We start from the raw sequence: 4961 nt of genomic DNA, 5'->3' as shown, positions 1-4961 counted from the left end.
TCATGTCATCATGTAGAAGGGGCAAGATCTTCAGATACTTGTCTGGGCATCCGATCTTGGATAGCGCGCACCAGAGGGCAGGTCTGTTCACGGAATCAAAGGCCTTTGTAAGATTGATGAATGCCATGTACAGGGGTAGGTGTTGCTCTCGACATTTCTCCTGCAGCTGGCGAGCTGTGAAAATCATGTCGGAGGTTCCTCTGGCGGGGCGGAAGCCACACTGTGACTCTGGGAGGATCACTTCTGACAGTGGCAGTAGTCGGTTGGCCAAAATACGGGCCAGTACTTTGCCTGTGGTGGATAGGAGGGAGATGCCCCTGTAGTTGCCACAGTCCGCTTTATCTCCCTTCTTGAATATGGTGACAATCAGGGCGTCCCTGAGTTCAGCAGGGATTTTCTCCTCCTCCCAGATCTTAGAAAGGAGGCTGTGGATGTGACTGAGGAGTTTGGGCCTGCCTTGGTTGAGGATTTCTGCTGGAATCCCATCTGGTCCAGAGGCCTTGTTGTTACTCAATCTCTTGATGGCACCCAAGACCTCACTTTCAGTGGGAGGGTCATCCAAATACTCCATGATGGGCCGCTGAGGAATTTGGTTGATGGTTTCTAAGTCAACTGTGGTGTTTCGGTTCAGGAGCTCCCAGAAGTGTTCTTCCCATCTGGAGCTGATCCCTTCCTCATCCTTCAGCAGGGTTTGCCCATCTTTGGAGCGGAGGGGATTGAGGCCTTGATAACTTGGGCCATACACAGCTTTGGTGGCATTGAAGAAGCCCCTGGTGTCACCCGAGTCAGCAAGCCTCTGGATCTCCAAGGCCTTCTCTGTCCACCACTGGTTCTTTAACTCTCGCACCCTGCTCTGGACAAGTGCCTTTGCCTTGGAGTGGGCCTGTCTTTTAGCCTTACAATTGATGTCATTCTGCCAAGAACAAAAGGCTTTCCTTTTGGAATCGATTAGCTGTTCTATTTCGGTGTCATTGTCGTCAAACCAGTCTTGATGTTTCCTGGTCTTGTAGCCAAGGGTGTCCATGCAGGTCTCGAGTAAGATGGTCTTAAGGGTCTTCCAGTGTTCTTCCACGTCCTCAGGATATTCTTCAGGGAGTCGTTCAAGTAGGGTCTTCTGAAGTTGTTGCACTCTTTCTGTATCCCCCAAGCTGTCGATGTTGAATTTAGGACGTGTTTGCTTCCTTTGGGTCCTCCTTTTTTGATGTAGCTGGATGTTCATTGTGGAGCGGATTAGGCAATGGTCTGTCCAACAATCATCCGCACAGGTCATGGCCCTGGTGATGTTAACATCCTTACGATCTCTAGCCCTGACAATCACATAGTCAATGAGATGCCAGCACTTTGATCGAGGGTGCATCCAGGAGGTTTTGAACCTGTTTCTCTGGCGGAAAAGGGTGTTTGTTATGACCAGCTCATGTTCAGCACACTTTGATAGTAGGAGGGTTCCATTGGAGTTGATATTTCCAACACCCTCTTTGCCTAAGGTGCCTTTCCAGAGCTTGTGATCCTTGCCAACCCTGGCATTGAAATCCCTGAGTAGGAGGATCTTGTCTTCCTTCAGGATGTTCGATAGGACCTGGTCAAGGGATGCACAGAAGGCCTCCTTGTCTTCGTCCTGTGAGTCCAAGGTTGGTGTGTAGGCACTCACAGCAGTGGCCATCTGGTTGTTTGAGAACCTCAGGCGCACTGTCATGAGACGTTCATTGATGCCTACTGGAGATTCAGAGAGTTGGGAGATGAGGCGGTTCTTGATGGCGAATCCCACTCCGTGAATTCTGACTTCATCAGCTGGCTTTCCCTTCCAGAAGAAGGTGTATCCACCTTTCTCCTCCTTCAGTTGCCCCTCGTCGGCCAGGTGGGTTTCAGACAGGGTAGCAATGTCGATGTTAAACCTTTCCAGCTCCCTAGCAATTATTGCAGATCTTCTTTCAGGGCGATCGTTGGGGGCCCTGTCCATAAGAGTCCTCACATTCCAGGCTCCAATGTTCATTGTTTTTTGTTTTCGACCGCTATGAGGTGAACCCACTGGGTGCGGTATTCCAGCCAGGTTTGAGAGACAGGCTATTTTTAGGGCACCTTTTCTAGCCCCTTCCCCATTGTGGGGTGAGCAGAGTGGATCCTTAATAGGGCTGCTCAAACGTGAGTGCTGCTACCGAGATGCTCTCTCTGCCTCAGTCCGAGAGCAAAACGACTGAATCAGACACCCACCACCTATGTACCAGTGCATGACTAGGAGCTCCCAGACTTCACTGTCCTGCTCCCGTTACCATTTCCTGATCTCCATAGGACTTGAAGAGGAGTTGGGTGTTGGGGGGGGGGGGGGGGGGGTCAGGAGAACGCCTGTGCATGGAATCGTTTAGAGTGGGGAGACTGGTGCACTGGCAGCCACCACACTGTTCTTGGCAAGAGAGAGCCAGACTCCAATGGCATGAAGATCAAGACGATCGGTGGCCTCTCTTTGCTGCAGTCTTCTTCCGCTTTTGTGACCATTGTGGTGCACTTCTGCCACCTTCCTCCACCCACTCCACCGTTGAAGGACTTGTTTGGGTCGCTCTTCGTCTGGAACCTCCCCTTCCACCTTACCGCCATGGGTGACCCTACCAGGAGCTTAGGCTCCAGATGGCTTTGCTCTCAGGTCCATGGGAACACACAAGGCTCTCCACCATGGCAAGGTGGCGACCCAGGGAGAACACACACACACACACACACACACACACACACACACACACACACACACACACACACTCTCTCTCTCTCTCTCTCTCTCTCTCTCTCTCTCTCTCACACTCTCTCTCTCACACACACACACACACACATGCACACACTCACACACACACACACACACACACACACACACACACACACACACACACACTCTCTCTCTCTCTCTCTCTCTCTCTCTCTCTCTCTCTCTCTCTCACACACACACACACACACACACACTCTCTCTCTCTCTCTCTCACACACACACACACACACACACACACACACACTCTCTCTCTCTCTCTCTCTCTCACACACACACACACACACACACACACACACACACACACACACACACACACACCTCTGATGAAAAAATGTATAATATAAAATAAATAATATAATTATAGATAAATTAAAAAAAGCATACTATAATAAGAATGCAAAGTTACATCACTGCAAAGAGATACTGTGTGTGTGTGTGTGTGTGTGTGTTCTCTGCTACTGGAGAAAATCTCACATCTCACCCGTAAACACTTGGTTTCCTCTTTGGTCCAGTTTGGGGAAAATTTTATTCATTTTTCTTTTTAAAGCTTTTTTTTCCATGTGGGAAATCTCTCTCTCTCTCTCTCTCTCTGTCTCACACACTCTCTCTCTCTCTCTCTCTCTCTGAAATTGAGATTGACAGTAGAATGTTCTCTCTCTGCTGTGAGTCTCTCACACATGCTGAACATTTCACAGGAATGAGTGTAAATTCTTGAGGTTTTTTATTTGGTGATGTGTTCAGGACGTTTCACTGAGCCGAGTGACTCGGGGAGAAGGGGAGATATTTATGAAATATATATTTCATTTTTATTATTTTTTATTTCTGGCTTGAGGAAAATCAGACATTCAGAGAAAACAACAAAATCAGGAGAAACATGGAAAGGAGCGACCTGGAGGATTTTTACATCAGTGCAGTGAGCATGAAAAAAGGAGGGTTTTATTTTTCCATTAAATGGAAAATAACCAACATTTATTTATTTATTTGTTTATTTAAATTTTATTTATTTAATTGATTTATTTAATTTAAGATGCATCGCAAACTCACCCACCTCTGAAACTGAATTCACATCTATTTCTAATTAAACATTCCCTTTAAGACTTTTACAAGCACTTTTTAAACTAATTTAATTTCACCTCATTTCACTTTATTTAATTTTTTTGAATGTTGGTTCAGTTTTCCAGCTGCTTCTACAAAAAAAGAAAAAAGTCTTCTCTCCAAGTTTAGATCGTGACACTTTCTCTGACATATGAATGTCGTTTCCAGATTCCTGCTCAGACCAAGTGATGTAAGTCTCTGTGTGTGTGTGTATGTGTGTGTGTGTGTGTGTGCGTGCGTGTGTGTGTTTACGTGGTTTGAGAACACTTGCTTATTTCAGGTCACAGGGAACTACAGAGCGTCTAAAACCCCTCCAGCTCTTTAACAACACGACCACAGTGCATGTGTGTGTGAAGTCGACGTGGTCCCTAAACATAGCACAGCAGCCATGACGTCTCCAGGCCTGTCCTCGTTCCCAGCAGCTCACGCCTCCGTCTGATGGACACGCGTTCCTCTGACCGCTCCTGGGCCAGCTGGAACATCCAAACTCTGCCTTTTACTCAGAAACCTCATGATGTGGAAGTTAGGGCACAGATATCTCTGTGGATGTGGATGTATGTAGATCTCTGGAGAACCGAGGTTGCTCCTCTACAGTCTGGTTCTTATCTTCTCATCAGGACCATGAGCTGGATATTTATCCTATTTATAACCTACACTGAGTTCATTTTCCATCATGTCAGTTACACAGCATGGATCCTCCCAATCACAGCCCTTCATCATGATGATGTCATACTGTACAGGACAGGAAGTTGAGCGAGTGCAGGTGAATGAGGTGCATTGATGAAAAATTAAAGTCCACAAACTCACTTTTCAGAAGTTTTGAATCATGTGACTGAATACAGAGCTGACTCAAGGATCCGAATCTGAGGAGAGCGCTATCCGCCCTCTTCCGCATACATGAGCTCATCTTTGAGTTTGTACAAACTGGGGGATCAACTCCAAATTATCACAAATTACAGTCCAGAGAGATTCGACTCACAGCTTCCACCCAGGTGTTTATTTTTATTCCTCTGACATTAAGTTTGAAATGAAACACATCAGTAATATTTGGACTAAAGTGAATGTCTCTGTACACATCCACTTTATTGATCTGATTCTGTAAAATACGGCTCATTAT

Source organism: Neoarius graeffei, chromosome 5 (assembly GCF_027579695.1).
Source record: "Neoarius graeffei isolate fNeoGra1 chromosome 5, fNeoGra1.pri, whole genome shotgun sequence".
Classification (NCBI taxonomy): Eukaryota; Metazoa; Chordata; class Actinopteri; order Siluriformes; family Ariidae; genus Neoarius; species Neoarius graeffei.
Note: the sequence above shows the minus strand (reverse complement) of the source record.